This window comes from Ovis canadensis, chromosome 1 (genome assembly GCF_042477335.2).
Source record: "Ovis canadensis isolate MfBH-ARS-UI-01 breed Bighorn chromosome 1, ARS-UI_OviCan_v2, whole genome shotgun sequence".
Lineage (NCBI taxonomy): Eukaryota > Metazoa > Chordata > Mammalia > Artiodactyla > Bovidae > Ovis > Ovis canadensis.
Window position 1 is genome coordinate 55,869,200 of NC_091245.1, and position 24,000 is coordinate 55,893,199.

The 24,000-nt window shown below is 39.8% G+C and overlaps 2 pseudogenes; both read left to right on the plus strand.

Moving 5' to 3' along the window:
- Positions 1–15,246: 15,246 nt before the first annotated feature.
- LOC138429257 (developmental pluripotency-associated protein 4 pseudogene) lies at positions 15,247–16,141 on the plus strand (annotated as a pseudogene).
- Positions 16,142–16,450: 309 nt separating this feature from the next.
- LOC138434093 (poly(A) polymerase alpha pseudogene) lies at positions 16,451–17,910 on the plus strand (annotated as a pseudogene).
- Positions 17,911–24,000: the final 6,090 nt, after the last annotated feature.

The following is a 24,000-nucleotide window of genomic DNA, read 5'->3' on the forward strand; positions in this document are numbered from 1 at the left end:
TCAGTTATTTCCCTTTTTAAAATGATGTTATTTTGATATGCACAACTTTATATTTTTGTGTATGTGTGTTTTGTGGAATTGCTAGCTTAGGGCCTGCTCATTTTCAATGTTCATATGCATTGCTAAATTGTGCAATGTGTACCCCCATCCTCTTTTAAGAGAAGATGCCCTATCCGTGACATTAGCTACTTTGTATTCCAGTAATCTTTTTATTGGCACCAATCTGATTGGCAAAAAATAAATTATATTTAAGTCATCCTTGAGGTTACTTGCATTTTCCGTTGCTAATGAAGACGAGCAACTTTTTATACGTTTATGAGTCATTTGCGCTTCCTCTGTAAATTTCCTGTTCCTGACCTTTATCCATTTTTAATATGCTCATTTTTTCTTCTTGACTTGCAGGAAGATTGTGTATATTAAGGATATTATCTTTGTCAGCTTGGGCTTCTCTAACAAAGTACCATAGCCTAGATGGCTTAAACAATTGAAATTTATTTCTCCCTGTTCTGGAGGCAGGAAAGCCCAAGATTAAGGTGTTAGACAATTAACTGGCAAGGGCTCTCCTTCTAGGTATCTTCTTGCTATACCCTATATGTTATGTCCTCACATGGCAGAGAGAGGAAGCTAATTGTCCAGGCTCTTTTTCTAAGGGCACTAATTCCCTTATGAAGACCTTGCCCTCAGGACCTCATCAAATGAGAACCTATTGTTATAGCACAGGAAACTCAGTGGTCTGTGTGACCTAAATGGGAAGGAAATCCAGAAAAGAGGGGATATATGTATATTATAGGTGATTCACTTTGCTGTACAGTAGAAACTAACACAACATTTTAAAGCAACTATACTCCAATAAAAATTAATTAAAAAATAGAAACTGAATTACCTCCCAAATGCCCCATCTCTAAATACCGTTACATTGGGAGATAGGACTTAAACATAGGAATTTGGTGGGAGGGAGACACAACTGTGTCCATAAAAGGTATTGATACTTTTCTATGTTTGCTACAAATGCTTTTCTACCAGGCTGCTACTTTCTTCTGCATTGAAGGTGTCTTTCAGCAAATAAGAATTTTACATTTTCACTTAGAACTAACCTTTAATGGATTCCTTTTTTGTTTCTTGTTTAGAAAGACTTTCTGTCCTCAAAGATTGTAAATATATCCCCTTATGTCATTGTCTACAATTTGAGTTTTGTTTTTAATCTTTAAACTGTGTAGTTTTCATGGAATGTATGTTTGTGTGTCATGTGAAATGGGCCTCTAACTTTTCTTTTTAAATCCCAGATATATAACTAATAGATCCCACATCATGAGAGTAATTTCAGAATTTTGTTTCTAAGTTATATTTTTGACCTCTTATCTTAGATTTCCACTAGGCTTTTTGAAATATTGCACTTACCTCACCTGGCCTCTATTATTAACTCAGAATGGGAAACAGTGGTCTAGACCACACAATAATAAAAGTAATATTACCCTTAGTATTCAACAATGTCACTACCACTAGTGGGACTCAGCCTTTGAGTTGTTTTTTGAGTAAAGATATTTATGTAATGCCATTTTTCCTATTTGCCATATGTCTTCCATGACCATCAATAGTTTCCAGGTGGTTAAGTGGGTTAATTAGGAGGTATATTATTTTGCTGGGGCTGTAATAAAGCACCACAGACTAGGTGGCTTAAACAACAGAAATGTATTTCCTCACATTTCTGGAGGCTAGATGTTTGAGACCAAGGTGTCAGTAGAGTTGATTTCTAATGAAGCCTGTCTCCCTCTTTCCTTTATCTTCACATGGTCTTTTGTCCGTGTCTAATATATTCTTCTGATGAAGATAATATTGTAATATTGGATTAGGGCCCATCCTGGGGATCTCACTGACCTTGCTGTTGTTTAATTGATATGTTATGTCTGACTTTTTTGAGACCCCATGACCTCCAGGCTCCTCTGCCCGTGGGATTTCCCGGGCAAGAATACTAGTGTGGGCTGGCAAGAATACTAGTGTGGGCTGCCATTTCCTTTTCCAAGGGATCTTTCTAACCCAGGGATGGAGGCTGCATTCAGGCCTCCTGCACTGCAGGTGGATTCTTTACCACTATGCCACCTGGAAAGCCCTTTGTACCTGAACATCTTGCTGAATCAGATTGCTGGACTCTCTTCCACTGACTGATTCAGTAGGTCTTGGGAGGAACCACCAAATTTACATTTCTAACAAGATGTGACAAGATGGTGGAGTAGAAGGATGAGCACTCATCTTCTCCTGTGAGAATTCCAAAACTACAACTGGCTGCTGAACAGCCATAGCTAGGAGATGTTGGATCCCACCAAGGAACGATATCCCACATCCAAGCGCAAAGGAGAAGTCCCAGCAAGATGGTAGGAGGGGCAAAATCACATTTAGAATCAAACCCCATACCTGCCAGAGATGCTCAGAGAAAACGTTGTGCACACCAGGACCCAGAGGCCCCACAGAGACTGAGCCAGCACGGTGTTTGAGTGTCTCCTGTGGAGGCTCGGGTCAGCAGTGGACTGCTTCAGGGGAGGGGCTCTGGGTGCAGTAGACCTGGGTGTGGCATAAGCCCTCTTGGAGGAGGACACCATTAACCCCACCAGAGAGCTGCCAGAACTTACACAGGACTGGGGAAACAGATTCTTGGGGGGCACAAACAAAAGCTTGTGTGTACCAGGACCCAGGAGAAAGGAGCAGTGACCCCAGAAGAGACTGACCCAGACTTGCCAGTGGGTGTCCAGCAGTGTCCAGTGGAGGCGTGCGTTGGTGGTGGCCTGCTGCAGGCTGGGGGCACTGAGTGCAGTAGTGCTGCATGGGACCTTTTGAAGGAGGTCACCATTATCTTCATTACTTCCACCACAGTTTGGCCTCAGGTCAAACAACAGGGAGGGAACACAGCCCCAACCATCAACAGAAAATTGGATTAAAGATTTACTGGGCATGGCCTTGCCCATCAGAACAAGACCCAGTTTCCCCCTCAGTCAGTCTCTTCCATCAGGAAGCTTCCATAAGCTTCTTATCCTTCTCCATCAGAGGGCAGACAGAATGAAAACCACAATTACAGAAAACTAACCAATCTGATCACATGGAACACAGCCTGTTCTAACTTAATGAAACTATGAGCCATGCCGTGTAGGGCCACTCAAGACAGACAGGTCATAGTGGAGAGTTCTGACAAAATGTGGTCCACTGGAGAAGGGAATGACAAACCACTTCAGTATTCTTGCCTTGAGAACCCCATGAACAGTATGAAAAGACAAAAGGATAGGACACTGAAAGATAAATTCCCCAAGTCAGGAGGTGCCCAATATGTTACTGGAGATCAGTGGAAAAATAACTCCAGAAAGAATGAAGAGATGGATCCAAAGCAAAACCAACACATAGCTGTGGATGTGACTGGTGATGGAAGTAAAGTCCAACGCTGTAAAGAGCAATATTGCATAGGAACCTGGAATGTTAGGTCCATGAATCAAGGCAAATTGAAAGTGGTCAAACAGGATATGGCAAGAGTGAACATGACATTTTAGGAATCAGTGAACTAAAATAGACTGGAATGGGTGAATTTAACTCAGATGACCATTATATCTACTAATGCAGGCAAGAATCACTTAGAAGAAATGGAGTAGTCCTTATAGTCAACAGAAGAGTCCAAAATGCAGTACTTGGATGCAATCTCAAAAACGACAGAATGATCTCTGTTCATTTCCAAGGCAAACCATTCAATATCACAGTAATCAAGTCTATGCCCCAACCAGTAATGCTGAAGAAGCTGAACTTGAATGGTTTTATGAAAACCTATAAGACCTTCTAGAACTATCACCCCCAAAAGATGTCCTTTTCATTATAGGGGACTGGATTGCAAAAGTAGAAAGTCAAGAGATACCTGGAGTAACAGGCAAATTTGGCCTTGGAGTATAAAATTAAACAGGTCAAAGGCTAACAGAGTTTTGCCAAGAGAATGCACTGGTCATAGCAAACACCATCTTCCACAACATATACACAAGGACACCAGATGGTCAATATCAAAATCAGATTGATTCTATTCTTTGCAGCCAAAGATGGAGGACCTCTATACAGTCAGCAAAAACAAGACCAGGAGCTGACAGTGGCTCAGATCATGAACTTCTTATTGCCAAATACAGACTTAAATGGAAGAAAGTAGGGAAAACCACTAGACCATTCTGGTATGACCTAAATCAGATCCCTTATGATTATACAGTGGAAGTGACACATAGATTCAAGAGATTAGATCTGATAGAGTGCCTGGAGAACTATGGATAGAGGTTAATGATATTGTACAGGAGGCAGGGATCAAGACTGTCCCCAAGAAAAAGAAATGCAAAAAGGCAAAAGGGTTGTCTGAGGAGGCCTTACAAAGAGCTGAGAAAAGAAGAGAAGCAAAAGGCAAAGGAGAAAAGGAAAGATATACCCATGTGAATGCAGAGTTCCAAAGAATAGCAAGAAGAGATAAGAAAGCCTTCTTCAGTGATCAATGCAATGAAATCAATACAATGAAATAGAGGAAAACAATAGAATGGGAATGGTTAGAGATCTTTTCAAGAAAATTAGAGATACCAAGTGAACATTTCATGCAAAGATGGGCACAAAAAAGGACAGAAATGGTATGGACCTAACAGAAGCAGAAGATATTAAAAGAGGTGGCAAGAATACACAGAAGAAGTATACAAAAAAATCTTCATGACCCAGATAACCACAATGGTGTGAACACTGGTCTAGAGCCAGACATCCTAGAATGCAGTCAAGTGGACCTTAGGAAGCATTACTACGAACAAAGCTAGTGGAGGTGATGGAATTCCAGTTGAGCTATTTCAAATCCTAAAAGATGATGGTGTGAAAGTGCTGCACTCAATATGCCAGCAACTTTGGAAAACTCAGCAGTGGCCACAGACTGGAAAAGGTAGTTTTCATTCCAATCCCAAAGAAAGGCAATGCCAAAGAATGCTCAAACTACGCACAATTGTACTCATCTCACATGTTAGCAAAGTAATACTCAAAATTCTCCAAGTCAGGCTTCATCAGTATGTGAACTGTGAACTTCAAGATGTTCAAGCTGGATTTAGAAAAGCCAGAGGAACAGAGATCAAATTGTCAACATCTGTTTGATCATCAAAAAAGCAAGAGAATAAAAAAAAAAAAATCTGCTTTATTGACTGCGCCAAAGCCTTTTACTGTGTGGATCACACCAAAATGTGAAAAATTCTTAAAGAGATGGGAGTACCAGACCACCTGACCTGCCTCCTGAAAAATCTGTATGCAGGTCAAGAAGCAACAGTTAGAACTGGAACAACAGACTGGTTCCAAATCAGCAAAGGAATAAGTCAAGACTTTATATCGTCACCCTGCTTATTTAACTTCTATGCTGAGTACATCATGAGAAATGCTGGGCTGGAAGAAGCACAGCTGGAATCAAGATTGCAGGGAGAAATATCAATAACCTCAAATATACAGACGACACCACCTTTATGGAGAAAGTAAAGAAGAACTAAAGAGCCTCTTGATGAAAGTGAAAGAGGAGAGTGAAAAAGTTAGCTTAAAGCTCAACATTCAGAAAATGAAGATCATGGCATCTGGTTCCATCACTCCACGGCAAATAGATGGGGAAACAATGCAAACAGTGAAAGACTATTTTTGGGGGCTCCAAAATCACTGCAAATGGTGATTGCAGCCATTAAATAAAAAGATGCTTGCTCCTTGGAAGAAAAACTATGACCAGACTAGACAGCATATTAAAAAGCAGAGGCATTACTTTGCCAGCAAAGGTCCATCTAGTCAAAGTTATGGTTTTTCCAGTAGTCATGTATGGATGTGAGTGTTAGACTATAAAGAAAGCTGAGTGCCAAAGAATTGATGCTTTTGAACTGTGATGTTGGAGAAGACTCTTGAGAGTCCCTTAGACTGCAAGGAGATCCAACCAGTCCTTCTAAAGGAAATCAGTCCTGAATATTCATTGGAAGGACTGATGCTAAAGCTGAAACTCCAATAAGTTGGCCACCTGATGTGAAGAACTGACTCATTTGGAAAAGACCCTGATGCTGGGAAATATTGAAGGCAGGAGGAGAAGGGGATGACTGAGGATGAGATGGTTGGATGGCATCACAGACTTGATGGACATGAGTCCGAGTAAGCTCCAGGAGTTGACGATGGACAGGGAAGCCTGGTGTGCTGCAGTGCATGGAGTCACAGAGTCGAACATGACTGAGCAACTAAGCTGAACTGAACAAGAACCTGCCTACCAATGCAGGAGATGTAAGAGACAAGGGTTTGATCCCTGCATTGGGAAGGTCCTCTGGAAAAGTGAATGCCTACTCACTCCAGTATTTTTGCGTGGAGAGACTCATGGACAGAGGAGACTGTTGGCCTATAGTCCATGGGTCACAAAGAGTCAGACATGACTGAAGTCACTTAGCAGCAGTAGCAACAAGATCCAGGGGAAGGTCCCTAGGCAACGCTGGTCTGGGGACCACACTTTGAGAACCACACTGGTCTATCAACTACTCACAATAAACCAAGAAACAACTTTTTGACAGGGCAAAATGGTATCACTGTTTTAGTACAGATAGTTTAATTCCTTTCATAAACAGTGTTTTTGCCCCAATCCCAGAAAATTTGCCTTGAAAAATTTAAGAGCTATCTAGAAAAAGGCTGGAAAAGGCAATGGCACCCCACTCCAGTACTCTTGCCTGGAAAATCCCATGGACGGAGGAGCCTGGTGGGCTGCAGTCCATGGGGTCACCAAGAGTCGGACACAACTGAGCGACTTCACTTTCACTTTTCACTTTCATGCATTGGAGAAGGAAATGGCAACCCACTCCAGTGTTCTTGCCTGGAGAATCCCAGGGACGGGGGAGCCTGGTGGGCTGCCGTCTATGGGGTCGCACAGAGTCAGACACAACTGAAGTGACTTAGCAGACTTAGCAGAAAGAGGCTAAGAGAATATGGGATGATATAGATTGACAGTAAAAATCATATTCAAAAAGACAAAGCAGACATAAGAGAGGCCACAGTTAGCTGGTTATAAATTTCTTACCGGTGTCAGAGGAAGTTTTGTGTTATACACTGGCAAAATTCCCATAGTAGTCCAAAAATATGGCTTACCCTTTATAACCCTAACCAGAAACCTTGTACAAGGCTATTTGGATAAATTTTGTATTTTCCTGCCTACACTTTCAATGTTTACAGTCTTCTTTGATCCTCACATTTTCCACTCTTGCTTGAGATCCGTTGATCTTAAAATAATTTGCTGCTTTGGTAAAATAAATCTTTAGTCAGTTTTTGGCTTCCCAGCGGGTACTGAAATGTTTCAGTTTCCAAATAAAATATAATCCTAATGCTTTGGGGTCAAGTTAATTAAATTAGATTAACCGTAGACAATAAACAGACCAAAACTAAATAAAAATACTTGAACACAAAATCTCATTCTAAAGGCATTAAAATACAAGGTCTTTTATGCAAGACCAAATAAATGGTATTTCTAAGGTAAAGGGAAAAAACTGCAGAAGCAAAGGCCTAGGCTGTGCCTTTTCAGGCAAGGCTCTACCAGGGAAGATCCCCTTCCTCTGAAGAACAATATATCATTGGTTACTGGGAGACTTACAAAGTAACATAAACACAGATAAACATGTTTTAAGTAGCCACTTCTTTAAATAAATATATCATTCTGAAATCTCAGTGCCAAATAGACTAATCTGTAAAACATGGCACTATTTACAGAGCGAAAACAGCAACTGGGTTCAGTTTCCTGAAGATTGTGACATTTGTCATCACTCTATGATTTTATTTTATAAGATTAGTGATTTCCTCACAGCAACGCTCAAAAGAAAATGCTACACAGAGTAAAACAGGTCCTGAGAATTAAAGAAGCTAAAATTAGAAGCACTACATAGCTATTTGCTTTCCAAGTTGTGGTTAAGCAGATGTTAAAATTGTCATTGGGTGATGCTTTCAGTGATGCTTAAGAAACAGTGGCATTTCCCATGAAGGAGCATGCTCCAGATGATCTCACTGTGGCTCCTGTGGGTCTTACCCTCTTTCTGGTGTGCGGCACTCATCTCCCAGCCTGTATTAATTGCATTAATCAAAAACTTGTGATCGGGAAGGGTGTTCCAAGAACTCTGCGTGCCAAGGCCTCGAGGTGAAGAGCAGCTTGGATCTGTGTGGTGGTTGTGGTTTTGTGCTATTGCTAACAGGTATCAATTGGCTTTTTTTTCCTAAACATGCTAGTCCATCCTCCTTGCCTTTGATGATAAATTGTTGGCCCTCTATTGATTTAAACCCATTACAGTTTATGTCTGACTAAAATAGAAATACATTATGGACCAGCTTGCCTTTACCTGTCAAGAGACCCTATCATGGGTTGTGATTCAGTTCAGAAGTGAGACAGCAATTCATTCTGACCTAATGAAGCTGCATCAATCTCTTAGTTTATACTCTGGCATCGCGGTCATTCACTTGTAGGTATTTAGAATGTTTTTGGAATTTTAATTTGTGAGAAGTAAGCATCAGGGGAAAAGAATTATCTTATTGTCTCTAGCCTCAGAAGAAAACTTCTGTTTTCTGAAGAATAACAAAGCAGAAACAGAGACACAGACATAGAGAACAAATGTATGGATACCAAGAAGGAAAGTGGAGTGGTGGGAGGAATAGGGAGATTGGGATTGACATATATATATATACTACTGGGCTTTCCAGAAGGCGCTAATGGTAAAGAAACTGCCTGCCAGTGCAGGAGACATAAGAGACACGGGTCAAATCCTTGAGTTAGGAAGATCCCCTAAGGGAATGGCAACCCACTCCAGTATCATTGCCTAGAAACTTCCATGGACAGAGGAGCCTGGTGGGTTACTGGGAATTCTACTTTTAATGCACTGTGGTGAACTGAATGGGAAGACGTCCAAAAGGGAGGATATATATATCTATATATATATAGTAGAGACTATAGTAGAATATATACTATATATAGTAGAGACTGTATAGTAGAAACATTGTACAGCAACTATAATCCAAAAAATTAATTTAAAAAAGAGAAATGGATGATGATACACCATCATATTACAACACTGCCCTTGGAAATAATTCAACTCTCATAAGCAATGCCAGTAATTCTTTATAAGATGATGACCCCCTGAAATTCAGCATTTCAGTTGTAATTCTGAAAAGTTTTGCAAGTCAGTGAGAGTCTCATTATTAAATTTGTAACTATTAATACCATCTGAGCCTGTGTGGTTTGACCTTCACTTGTGCATTGACACATTTCTTTATGAATACAAGTCATTCTTTGCTCTGATGATTAAGAGAGCGTAGTTGGCTGTTGAGTCCCAACATGTAAGTTTTAAAATTTTGCTCTTCATTATAATTCCCACTGCAATCAAGTATCACGTTTCACCTGATCTGTGTCTGCCTAACTTTTTTTTATAACCACTTTGTTCACAAAGAATAACCACTTTGACCATTTACATTGAATGTGGAATTTTCCTCCTAAAAATATTTCTATTTTAGTTACCTTTGTTTTTTTTTGATGTGGGCCATATTTAAGGTCTTTATTTGTTGAAGTTTTTATGACATTGTTTCTGTTTTATGTTTTGTTTCTTTTGGCTGCTAGGCATGTGGGATCTTATCTCCTGACCAGTGATGGAACCTATACTCCCTGTGTTGGAAGGCAAAATCTTAACTACTGGACTACTAGGGAAAATCTCTACCAGGTAAAGCTCAAAATCCTTCAAGCTATAGGATTCAACTGTACGTGAACCAAGAACATCCAGATGTACAAACGATTTAGAAAAGGCAGAGGAACCAGAGACCAAGTTGCCAGTATCCACTGAATCATGCAAAAAGCAAGAGAATTTCAGAAAAACATATACTTCTGCTTCATTAACAATGCTAAAGCATTTGACTGTATGGATCACACACAAAAAAAACCTGGAAAATTCTGAAAAAGATGGGAATACCAGGCCACCTTACTTGCGTCCTGAGAAACCTGTATGTAGGTCAAGAGGCAACAGTTAGAACTGGACATGGAAAAACAGACTGGTTAAAAATTGGGAAAGAAGTACGTCAAGGCTGTATATTGTCACCTTGCTTATTTAACTTATATGCAGAGTACATCATGCAAAATGCCAGACTGGATGAAGCGCAAGCTGGAATCAAGATTGGTGGGAGAAATATCAGTAACCTCAGATATACAGATGACACCACCCTTATGGCAGAAAGTGAAGAGGAACTAAAGAGCCTCTTGATAAAGAGGAGAGTGAAAAAGCTGGGTTGAAACTCAACATTCAAAAAACGAAGATCATGGCATCTGGTCCCATCACTTCATGGCAAATAGATGGGAAAAAATGGAAACAGTGACAGACTTTATTTTCTGGGGCTCCAAAATCACTGCAAATGGTGACTATAGCCATGAAATTTACAGACGCTTGCACCTTGGAAGAAAAGCCATGAGAAACCTAGGCAGTGTATTAAAAACAGAGATATCGCCTTGCCAACAAAGGTCTGTCTAGACAAAGCTACGGTTTTTCCAGTAGTCATGTATGATGTGAGAGTTGGACCACGAAGAAGGCTGAGCACCAAAGAATTGATGCTTTTAAACTGTGGTGGTAGAGAAGACTTGAGAGTCCGTTGGACAGCAAGGGGATCAAGCCAGCTAATCCTAGAGGAAACCAACCCTGAATATACACTGGAAGGACTGATGCCAAAACTGAAGCTCTAATACTTTGGCCGCGTGATGTGAAGGGCTGACTCATTAGACTAGACCCTAATGCTGGGAAACACTTTGAGCAGGAGGAAAAGGGGACAACAGGATGGATGACATCACTAACTCAATGGACATGAGTTTGAGCCAATTCCAGGAGATAGTGAAAGACAGGGAAACCTGGCATGCTGCAGGCCATGGGGTTGCAAAGAGTTGTATACAACTGAGTGACTGAACAACAGTTACAAACTGATTTTAAATTATTTCCAGTCTTCATTACTATAAAATTTGTCCAAATTACTTAACATGACAAACAAAGTTCTTCATTATCTTGTCTTTAGTGGGTCCTTTCTGGAGAGTCTGGGTAATCCAATAAACCATTTAACCTTCTCTGAGATTTCTGAGTCCCCTTCTATTTTTCAGATGTATTTACCAATAACTACGCTTGTGAATACCTGCATACTCAGTCGTGTCCAACTCTTTGTGACCCCATGGATTATAGCCCTACAGGCTCCTCTGTTCATAGGATTTTTCAGGCAAGACTACTGGAATGTATTGCCAGTTCCTTCTCCAGGGGATCTTCCCAACCCAGGGATTGAACCCACATCTCCTGCAGGCATATTCTTTACCTCTGAGCCACCAGGGAAGCCCCTAATTATGCTTGTACTCTGAGACTAATTGAATTTGACCGCAGCGATGGCACCCCACTCCAGTACTCTTGCCTGGAAAACCCCATGGGCGGAGGAGCATGGTAGGCTGCAGTCCATGGGGTTGCTAAGAGTCGGACACAACTGAGTGACTTCACTTTCACTTTTCACTTTCATGCATTGGAGAAGGAAATGGCAACCCATTCCAGTGTTCTTGCCTGGTGGGCTGCCGTCTTATGGGGTTGCACAGAGTCAGACACGACTGAAGCAACTTAGCAGTAGCAGCAGCAGGCCTCTTTATCATGAGAAACGCTGGGCTGGAAGAAGCACAAGCTGGAATCAAGATTGCCGGGAGAAATATCAATCACCTCAGATATGCAGATAACACCACCCTTATGGTAGAAAGTGAAGAGGAACTAAAAAGCCTCTTGATGAAAGTGAAAATGGAGAGTGAAAAAGTTGGCTTAAAGCTCAACATACAGAAAACAAAGATCGTGGCATCTGGTCTCATCACTTCATGGGAAAAAGATGGGGAAACAGTGGAAGCAGTGTCAGACTTTATTTTTTGGGACTCCAAAATCACTGCAGATGGTGATTGCAGCCATGAAATTAAAAGACGCTTACTCTTTGGAAGAAAAGTTATGACCAACCTAGATAGCATATTGAAAAGCAGAGACATGACTTTGCCAACAAAGGTCCGTCTAGTCAAGGCTATGGTTTTTCCAGTGGTCATGTATGGACGTGACAGTTGGACTGTGAAGAAGGCTGAGCACCGAAGAATTGATGCTTTTGAACTGTGGTGTTGGAGAAGACTCTTGAGAGGCCCTTGGAGATCCAACCAGTCCATTCTGAAGGAGATCAGCCCTGGGATTTCTTTGGAAGGAGTGATGCTAAAGCTGAAACTCCAGTACTTTGGCCCCCGCATGCGAAGAGCTGACTCATTGGAAAAGACTTTGATGCTGGGAGGGATTGGGGGCAGGAGGAGAAGGGGATGACAGAGGATGAGATGGCTGGATGGCATCACCGACTTGATGGACTTGAGTCTGAGTGAACTCTGGGAGTTGGTGATGGATAGGGAGGCCTGGTGTGCTGTGGTTCATGAGGTCGCAAAGAGTTGGACACGACTGAGAGACTGAACTGAACTGAACTGAGGCCTCTGTATCAAGTTCTGAAAATCAAATTCTCTTGCCTGAAATTTTAGATTTATAAGCTTATCAGTTATCTGAATTTGATCCATTCAGTTCATTATTTTGCCACTTTCTTTGTTTTCTTCTAGAAATATATTCAACCATCATTTTTTTCTGCTATGCCTATGTTTTAAATGTTTTTCTTAATTACAGTAGTCACATAATATGAAGCATAATATTAACATTTTAATCATATTTAACCATACAGTCCAGTGGCACTAAGTACATTCACATTGTTGTACTCTCACCAGCATCCATCTCCCAAATTCTTCACCTTCCTAAACTGAAACTCTGCATTGTAACTACATTTAATAAACAAATTTTATTTATGGTTTCTAGAAAAAAACAATAAATACTTTCTATTTATGTACAGGATGAATGTACCTTTTAAAAAAGAAATATTCATTTCCAGTTGATAATTGGCTCTTAGAAATTTAGGGTTAATAACATCCTTTGACATTACTGATGTTGATATACTTCTACACTAATTGCAAGTGGGCAGTTGGATAAAGGGGGATAGATGTGTGTGTGTACAGAGGGGTGGGAAACACACTTTTGGAGTGTTCTTCACTCCAATAGTTGAACTTGATGGACAGTTTTTAGCCCTCAAAAGAAACCCCTTGAGGACTTCCCTGGTTGTAGAGTGGTTAAGAATTTGCCTGCCAGTGCAGGGGACACAGGTTCAATCCCTGGTCCAGGAAGATCCCACCTACCGTGGAGCAACTAAGCCCTGCTCCACAACCGCTGAGCCGGCAATCTAGAGCCCATGCTCTATAACAAAGAGTACCCCCACTCGCAACTAGAGAAAGTTAGTGTGCACCAGTGCAAACGAAAATAAATAAGAAAACCCCATGAGACATATATTACTGTCACTATTTTACAATGAAACTGAAGTAAACAAAAAGTGCTTTGTAAATCTCCAAGGGGCTTTATGTATTTATCATACCATAACATTACTATTAAATATTAATATAGTGGGGAATTATGTTAGTACCCCTCCCTCCAAAACCTCCCAAAACTATTAGGATAACTGCACTAACAAAGTCATATTTGGCAGGTAAGAGAAATCTAAAGATAGTCAGTCTCCCCATGAGATCTAAGTTAATTTTTGTCATGGGAACTTTGTTCAGTTGCTCCGTTGTGTCTGACTCTGCAACCCCATGGACTGCAGCACGCCATAGTTCCCTGTCCTTCACCATCTCCTGGAGCTTGCTCAAACTCATGTCCATTGAGTCAGTGATGCCAGTCAACCATCTCATCCTCTGTTGTTCCCTTTTCCTCCTGATCTCATTGTTTCCCAGCATCAGGGTCTTTTCTACTGAGCTGGCTCTTCACATCAGGTAGCCAGAGTATTGGAGCTTCAGCTTATCATCAGTCCTTCCAATGAATATTCAGGGTTGATTTCCTTTAGGATTGATTGGTTTGCTCTCTTTGGAGTCCAAGGGACTTTCAAGAGTCTTCTCCAACACCACAGTTCAAAAGCATCACTTTTTCAGCACTCAACCTTCTTTATAGTCCAACTCTCACATCTGTACAAGACTACTGGAAAAACCATAAATTTGACTCTACAGACCTCTGTTGGCAAAGCAATGGGAACGTTAAAAGACTTTATTCTGAGAATTACCAAACTGTGGCAAACAACAAGATGCTAGAAGCTTATAAATCACCAGTGTTAAAAAATTTTTTTACCACTTTCTTTCACTGGGGCAGATGATGGTTATCTAAAGAAAAATCACAAAGAATTGACCATGTCAGCACTTGGGGCAGGAGAGCAAGATGCTGTTAGAGGAATCAGTCCTAGAGATCTGGAAACTGTCTTGTACACTGGGAAAAGCTGTGGGAAAATCTGTGGTACAATATCCATGTTTTCTTTCTGACTTTGACATTCTGTGCCTTTAGGATTTCTAGGTGAATATACGAACTTCTTCAAAAGTTAACACATCAAAGATTGTTAATTCATATATAAACAAAGGTCCTTGGTCAAATACATTTGAGAAACTCATTCTGAATTGTTTCCACAGCATGTTTAGATCTACAGTGGGATAAAAACCTATTTAATGGTTTGCAAATTGTCTTAGCTAGAGACAAAACTTCTTGCATATTGTACTTACTGAAATCATTTAATATCTTTTTAGGAAGCTAGGATGTTGATAAGCAGAACATAGTTTCTCGTTGTTCTTATAATTTGTGACACTTTTCTGAGCGTTACTATTTTAGATACTATTTACATAAGGAAAATTCTAGATATGTAAGCCATAAAACAATGCAAATTCTAACAATCATCAATGCTATTTTGTATCCTTCGGTCTTTGAGAGAATAAATCAAAGTGGCTTACTGACTTCTTAAATTCATATTCATCAAAAAGGAGGATAACCAGGAAGGATCAAATAAAATTGTCTAGGGGACTAGATGAAGTAACACATAAATCTGGTGCTCTATTTTCCAGTGTTTACTTGTTTGTTCCTTAAGAGAAATATATTTGTTACTCTCACATTCCAAAGAAGTGCTTGGATGTGGTTTCATCCTTGAATGTCTGAGACAGCTGTTAATTCAGTGAAAAGGTGTTAAGTTGAAACTTGTTGAGAAGTAAAACTACCATTCTTGACACGGATTTAAGAAATTTCTTCTGGCCTATAGAAAATTATTAATACAAAGTTTGGAAGGGGAGTCTTCATTTTATCAACCTTGACCTTTCTGAGCATGGAGAGCACAAACAAGGAGAACAACTCCAAAGAGAAATCTGAAGAACATATGAGTTGCAAACTCACATCAGTAGAAGCTGAAGAGGGACAGGGAACTTCTGGTGAAACAGAGAAAGCAAAAAACTCAGCACAGGGACCAAAAGAAAAAGAGATACAAAAAATAGCACAGCTTGCGGTCCAGGAGACACATCTGTCTGTGCCGGTGTGAAACCTCCGAAGACACCGACGCGCATCCCCATCCCCCCTCTACCTGAAGTCCTGCCGCCTGTCAACCTGGTCCACAGGGATGTCATTCGTGCTTGGTGCCAGCAGTTAAAACTGAGCACCAAAGGCCCGAAACTAGATGGATATAAACGACTCTGTGAATATGCTTACCCTCATCAAAAAAACATTCCTACCACAGCACAGGAGGCCAGGATCCTGTCACTATCGAAAAGGATAAAGATAGAAAAGGGGGAACTACCGCTGGAATGCTCTGTTGAGAAAACATCTTCTGATGGGGCTGCTCCTCTTGCACGGGGGCCACCTGCCCTTGAGGGAGCTCCTCCGCCTCTTGAGGCAGTTGTATCCACTTCTGCCCCCGACTCAGAAGCTGTGTTTGCCTCCTGGTGCAGATGACAGCCAGGGCCGTGAAGACGGAGTCAGTAGGATCACAAGAGACCTATGAGGTCCGCTGGTGCGTGGTCCACGGGAGAAGTCTCCCAGCTAACACAGAAGGCTGGGTTCGTTTACAGTTTCATGCTGGGCAGGCATGGGTGCCTGGAAAACGAAGGAAGGTGTCCGCATTCTTCCTGATACCTTCTGGTGATTTTCCTCCCCCACACCTGGAGGACAATATGCTGTGCCCTGAGTCTGTACACAGGAATAAAGTATTAACAAAAAGCCTGCAGTGAGATCATAATACCAGTAAAAGGGTACAGCTCTGATTATAATTAATGATAGAGAAGTGACTACAGTCAACTCCACGGTGAATTTAGACAGCTGAACTCTGGGCCGCTCGACTCTCTCCATGCTTCCTGCTTCCAGGGTGCACAGCCTGCTTACAAGGTTACATGAAAATAGAAAGCCTGTGAACTGATGGGAAACAGAAGCAGAAGTGACTGTCTGTCCAAAGATGCCCAGCCCTAAGGGAGCAGAAGACAAATGAGATTGGGACATTTTAAAAATCCTAAGTCACTGAATGGAATTAATTTGCTTTGAAAATGCCTCAAGTAAATCTCTACATTGGAGAAGATGGATCTTAATAGGCAACAGTTGAAATTTGGTCATGTACACCTTAGCCAGATATTCAACCTTATCATCACCAGGCATGGTACAAACAGACATGTGTTTCCTGAAGTGATACAATGTATCACTGACAATATTCTTGCCCCAAAGAATCTATTCACAGGGAAGCAATCAGTCCTGATTATGCCTCTTGTCTCAGCGTAATTAGGTGAGCTTACCTTCATCTGGGTGTCAGTTACTTAGATGCACCCATCCATATGTAAATATTCACAACCTATGCACTTAAGATGTCTCTATTTTATGTGTATTTTATGTGTAATTTTTTAAGTGTTCCGAATTAAATGATACATTATAGTGCCTCTAGTAAAAAGGCAGCTAGAAAATTTTAAACTTAAAACTTTTATTTTAAAATAAAATTCTCTAGGCCAGAGCAGGAGTGAGGTTGGACCAGGGCTGAGGCAGCCAAGGCCCCTCGTTCCCATATCAGCGGATCCTGCCCAGAGTATGGCTGGCTGCTGTTGCAGGCGAGGGGGGCGGAGTATGACTGGCCCGAGACAAAGCTCTTTCCAGTACAAAGCAGGGATCACAGCAAACACACCCGCCGCAGAAGCAGTATGGCATTACCTCTCCCTTCCGCTTAGCAGCCCCCAAGGAGACTAACTGCCTGCTTACATAGAAACTAGTGGAGACTCTGAAGCCCTTTGGGGTTTTTGAAGAGAAAGAGGAACTTCAGTGCAAGATTTTAATTTTGGGAAAATTAACCTGGTGAAAGACTGGATATGAGAAATCAGTGAAAGCAAGAATCTTCCACAAGCTGTAATTGAACATGCTGATGGGAAAATGTTTATACCTGGATCTTACAGATTAGGAGCATATACAAAAAACTGCCAATATTGATGCATTGTGTGTTGTAGCAAGACATGTTGATTGAAGTGACTTTTTCACCTCATTCTATGATAAGTTGAAATTACAGGGAGAAGTAAAAGATTTAAGAACTGTTGAAGAGGCATTTATTTGTACCTGTTATCAAACTGTTTGATGGGATAGAGATTGATATTTTGTTTGCAAGATTAGCACTGCAGACTATTCCAGGAAACTTGGACTTAAAATATGACAGTCTGCTTAAAAATTTAGATATGTATAAGAAGTCTTAATGATTGCAGGGTTTTGATTTTGTTGCAAATCAATGAAGTGGTTTTACGAGATGTTCTACATCTAGTATCAAACATTGACAACTTCAGGTTAACCCTGAGGGCTATCAAACTGGGCCAAATGCCACAACATCTGCTCCAATATATCAGGTTTCCTCAGTGGTATCTCCTGGGATATGCTTGTAGCAGGAACTTGCCAGCTCTTTTCAAATGCAATAGCATCAACTCTTGTACATAAATTTTTCTTGGTACTTTCTAAATGATATGTGTTTAGATTATATTAAAATAAAGTTGATTATAGACACTGAAAAAAAAAAAACAAAACACAAAGTTTGTACTGTCCTTGCTTCTCTCTCAGCTAGTCCCAGTTCTTCCAACTGCTTTTTTCTACAGCAAATTAAGTAAATACAAGACTTAGTTAACAGTGAAAACATATATGACTAGTCCATGAAACCAGGTTCCCAGGATTAGCTCTATTCAACCATACCTCAGTTGAAATGCACAATGTGTTGACTGTATCTTCTACTAATAAGATATAAAATAGAGCAAAAGAAGCGAAGAAAGTAATTTAGGTGTAGTATGTTTCTTTCAAGCTAATGAAGTGGTTTCTCTTTTTTTAATTTTAATGTTTTTTATTACTGAAGTCTAGTTAATTTACAATGTTGTGTTAGTTTCAGGTATGCAGCAAAATGATTCATATATATATATATGTATATACTCTTTTCCAGATTCTTTTCTCTTATAGGTTATTACAAGATATCCAATATTGTTCCCTAGTTTATTTCTTATAATTGCCTATTTGATTTCTTTCAGGATATGAATCTCTGGAAATTTTGAAGATTAAATTTTACAGAAAGTCAGACACACAAGAAAATAATCTAGGCCATCTAAAATAAAACCTTCATCTTGGTTGTAATATCATAGTTTTGGTACCTTGCTATTATTGCCAATCACTTGGAGAAATAGAATGACTTCAGACTATCGTGCTGGAGGTGTTTGAAGAAACAACATTCTGCTCTGTTTTTCAGAAACAGCTGCCTCTCTTTCTGACATCTTTTGATTCCCCTCCATGAGGCTGAAGCAGAAAGAGAATTTGTCTGTCTGTCCTTTACTGATTTGCAGGTTTCAAACTTTGGCATCCACCTCCTCCTTTCTTTTAAGAAGAAAACCAGAAATGCTTTGCTATTCTTTCTCCATGTCTTTCCTCCTTTCTCTGCTTCATTTTCCTAGAATGCCTTTCTTCGATACTAGTTCAATTTTCAGATAATGTATGTTGCTGGAAACAAAAAAAGTGAATTGTGTGTCTGAATATGTTATTTTCTCCTACTCTAAGGCTTATTTATCCTACAAGTAATATTCCAAGAATATCTGCTTTGTTCTTACAGTTTTTCTCATTAGTTTGTAAAGCAATTGGTTTTATTAAATGCTTTTGGCAAATAAAGGATTACCAAGCCCCCTCCTCCAGCCCTTGCCCATCCCATCCTGGAACTAGCAAAATAAAATCCATGATAGGAACTCTTTTGCTAAAGATTTTTAATCATTGGGCGTTCATCTCTTGAATGCTTCAGTAATGTATTTCTGGAATCTAAGTGTTTGATATTTTCAAGATATTGAATAGGCATATGATGTTTTAAAGATGTTTTAAAAATACCAGAGTCCCAAAAGGCCTATCCTTTATAGGGTAATAGAATACATTAATCATTAATAGAATCAACCTAATCTTGTTGGTATGTACCTTTTCAATGTCAGTTAATCATCACTATGCATTACAGAACTCACTGGTGAAGAATATTGTACCGAGCACTTTAGAAATCAGTCTGGAAACCTTAAAAGTAGAAATGAAGGCAGCAAATCTACTTGAAGTGTGTGTGTGTGTGTGTGTGTGTGTGTGTGTGTGTGTGTTTTAATACATCTGGAATCTTGTGCAGGATAAAATGAGTGAGAACTTAGGAGTAATAATTATTTAACAGATTAGGTCAGGGGTGCTATTGTACTTGGGATAACTCAAGGTGTTTTGATGAGCATAAATGCTTATTAAATCCTAAGTGTTGGCTTAGAATCCTGAGTTCATGAAGTTAGGAGTGAAGCCATGTTTGATCTGAAGAAATCAGCGTGGAAACCAATCAAATTCAAGTATAAGGAAGAATCCACAAATGGGAGAGCATAGTGCCTGGCATGTATTACACACTCGAGTCATGTTACTGACAGCTACTAATTATTTTTTCATGCAAGGTCCTATTTTATCATCATGACTGTTCTGAGGCAAGTATTGCTATTATCACATTTCTGCTAATGGAGCCCCAAGAAGGCTGTCTCATTTGTGGAATCCTCCGTGTACTTGTATCACTGGATATCAATTTGCCTAGTCTCACAAGGAACACGAAGGGAATTATATATGTATATTCTCGTGTCTGCCTTCTTTCACTCAGCAAAACGTTTTTGAGATTAACTCATGGATTAGTAATTTGTTCGCCTCACCTTCTATCTTTTAACTGAGTAGTATTTCTTTGATTGAACTTACCACAATTTGCTCATCTATTTTCCTATTGGTGGATATTTGGTCTGTTCCATGTTAGGGGCTTATTAAAATAAAGCTGCTGTGAGTATTCAAAGCTAAGCTTTTCTGTTGATAGACATCTATGTTTTAATTTCTCTTAGGTAAAAAGGAGTTGAAGTAAAACATTAAGCATCTTTATGAGTTTGTTGACCAATTATATATCTTGTTCTGTAAAGTGTCTGTTCAAGCGTTTTGACTGTTTTCTAATTGCGTCATTCATCTTTTTATTGTCACTTTAGTAGTGTCTTTGGATGGAAAAAAACTTTAAAATTTTGATGAAGTCCAATTTATTATTTTTTTTCTTTTTTGTGTGTTATCCAAAAAATTCTTGCCTAATAAAAGAAAAAGAAGATATTTCTTTACATTTTATTCTAAGAACTTTTGGTTGTGGGTTTTATGTGAGGTACATGGATTTTATTAAATTAATTTTTGTATATGGGATACCTTAGGTTTATTTCCATATGAATATTCAGTTGTTCCAATGTCATTTATTAGAAACACTGATGCTATTGAATTGTCTTAGCACCTTAGTTGAAAATCATTTGAATGTGTATATGTGGGTCTATCCCTAGATTCTATTATTTTTTCCATTGGTTTATCCTCATATTTTTGAACTGTGGTATTGGAGAAGACTCTTGAGAGTCCCTTGGATTGCAAGGAGATCCAACCAGTCCATCCTAAATGAAATCAGTCCTGAATATTCAATGAAGGGCTGATGCTGAAGCTGAAACTCCAATACTTTGGCCATCTGATACAAAGAACTGACTTATAGGGAAAGACTTTGATGCTGGGAAAGATTGAAGGCAGGAGGAGAAGAGGAGGACAGAGGATGAGATGGTTGGATGGCATCACTGACTCGATGGACATGAGTTTGAGTAAGCCTTGGGATTTGGTGATAGACAGGGAAGCCTGGCGTGCTGCAGTCCATGAAGTCACAAAGAGTTGGACACAAGTGAGCGAATGAACAGAACAGATCCCCATATCAATAGCATTTTTTTTTGGTATCAAAGTAACTTCACAATGAATCTCACAGTAAATCTGAGATTAGTACTTCAACGTTCCCTTTTTCAAGATTATGTTGGTAATTCTGGATCCTTTATGCTTCCAAATAAATTTTAGAATTAGTTCATCAATTTCTCACTGCCAAATCAAATTTGGTAATGATTATGTTGACTCTGTGATCAATTTGGAAGAATAGACATTTTTAATAACAGTGAGTCTTTTAACCGATGAACACAGCATGTTTATAATATGTCTTCTTTAATTTTTCTCAACAGTGTTGTGTATCTTGGCCATTTTTGACCTATTGGGTAAATGGCAATATGTTCTAACCTTAGTAGATCAATCAGTAATTTGAATCTTTAGAGAAAATGGATCAATTTAGGAAAATGAATTCTATCATAGGTAAGAAGTAGGGAGACAAGCTCAATAGTCTCAAATAGCTAAAATACAAAGGACAATTTTTTTTTTTTAAATTATTGCTTCCTAGGGGAAAACCTATGAGAAAGATTGTACTCTGTTTCATAGAAACCATGAGAACCAACTCAAGGCTGACTTAATTGTATTAGTGAGTTAACAAATAACTAGAAATCTCAAAAGTGCACTCTCTATAATAAGAGGCTAGATTCTAAGAATACAATAAATAAGACAACATTCACTTCTTTGAGAGATCTCACAGTAGAAGAGAAACAGGTATTTAAACAAATCATGATGATATATTGTGATAAACATTATGTTAGAATAAGCTATAAGAAGGCAGATTTTTAAAAAACTGCTGAATGAATTCTAAAATTTATATGGAAATGTAAAAGATCTATAGAATTGGCAACATAATCTTGAAAAAGAAAAATTTAGTTGAAGGACTTAAACTCAGTTCAGTTCAGTTCAGTCACTAAGTCATGTCAAACTCTGTGACCCCATGTACTGCAGCATGCCAGGCTTCCCTGTCCATCACCAACTCCTGCAGCTTGCTCAAACTCATGTCCATCGAGTCAGTGATGCCATCCAACCATCTCATCCTGGGTTGTCCCCTTCTTCTCCTGCCTTCCATCTTTCCCAGCATCAGAGTCTTTTCTAATGAGTCAGTTCTTTGGATCAGGTGGCCACCTGATCAGGTGGCCAGCTTCAGTATGTCTTTCCAGTGAATATTCAGGACTGATTTACTTTAGGATTGACTGGTTTGATCTCTTACAGTCCAAGGGACTCTCAAGAATCTTCTCCAGCACCGTAGTTCAAAAGCATCAAATCTTCTGCACTCAGGTTTCTTTACAGTCCAATTTTCACATTCATACATAACTACTGAAAAAACCATAGCTTTTATTAGACGGACTTTGGTGGCAAAGTAATGTCTCTTCTTTTTAATACGCTGTTTAGGTTGGTCATAGCTTTTCTTCCAAGGAGCAAGTCTTTTAATTTCATGTCTGTAGAAAATGGCAACCCACTCCAGTGTTCTTGTCTGGAGAATCCCATGGATGGCAGAGTCTGGTGGGCTGCCGTCTGTGGGGTCGCGCAGAGTCGGACATGACTGAAGCGACTTAGCAGCAGCGGCAGCAACAGTCACCATCTGCAGTGATTTTGGAGCCCAAGAAAATAAAGTCTCTCAGTTTCCATTTTTTCCCCATCTATACTGTATGCTGCTGCTGCTGCTGCTAAGTCGCTTCAGTCGTGTCCGACTCTGCGCGACCCCATAGACACAGCCCACGCGGCTCCCCCGTCCCTGGGATTCTCAAGGCAAGAACACTGGAGTGGGTTGCCATTTCCTTCTCCAATGCACGAAAGTGAAAAGTGAAAGTAAAGTCTCTCAGTCGTGTCTGATTCTTCGCAACCCCATGGACTGCAGCCTAGGAGGCTCCTCTGTCCATGGTATTTTCCAGGCAAGAGTACTGGAGTGGGTTGCCATTGCCTTCTCCTACTGTATAGCTACTATAATGCAAAATGTGCATATTAACGCAGGAGAGGGGCTTCCCCGGTAATTCAGCTGGTAAAGAAGCCGACTGCAGTGCAGGGGACCCCAGTTCAATTCCTGGGTGGGGAAGTTCCCCTGGAGAAGCGATAGGTTACCCATTCCAGTATTCTTGGGCTTCCCTGGTGGCTCAGACAGTAAAGAATCTGCCTGCAATGTGGGAGACCTGGTTATTGGATTGGGAAGATCCCCTGGATGAGGGCATGGCAACCAAGTCCAGTATTCTTGCCTGGAGAGTCCCCAGGGACAGAGGAGTCTGGCTAGCTATAGAACATGGGGTCGCAGAGTTGGACACGACTGAGTGACTAATCACAGCAACACATGAAAGAAAAAAATTTCTTTTTGTAGAGTTCTTTAAACACTGAAAATGAGGTAACACATGAAAAGAATTCAGCATAGGGCCTAACATATATAACACACTCAATTCATGTCTGACTGCCACTAATTATTTTTCATACATGGTCTCCTTTTATCATCATAATAGTTCTGTGGTAGGTTATTACTGTTGTTGATTTCTGCAAATGGAGGCCAAATGATACTAAGTTTATTGAGAGTTAGAAATAGAACTTAAATACTGATTATAACACATTATTAATTCTTATGTAATTTTTGCCACAAAATGTAAAGAAATAGAAAGCAACATTTATCAGCTCCTCTGCCCCTGTCACCATGTTATCAACATCTTTGTTGCCTGCCACATTGTTATTTGGAATAAATACTTAATGAGATAAAAATGGAAGGAAGACTTCAAAGGCAAGAGCAAAATCACTTTAAATAACTATGCTGTTTTAATGCATCTGTTCTAAAAGCTTAAAATATGAAAAATGTCAGTTATTTCAGATATTATGTGGCATT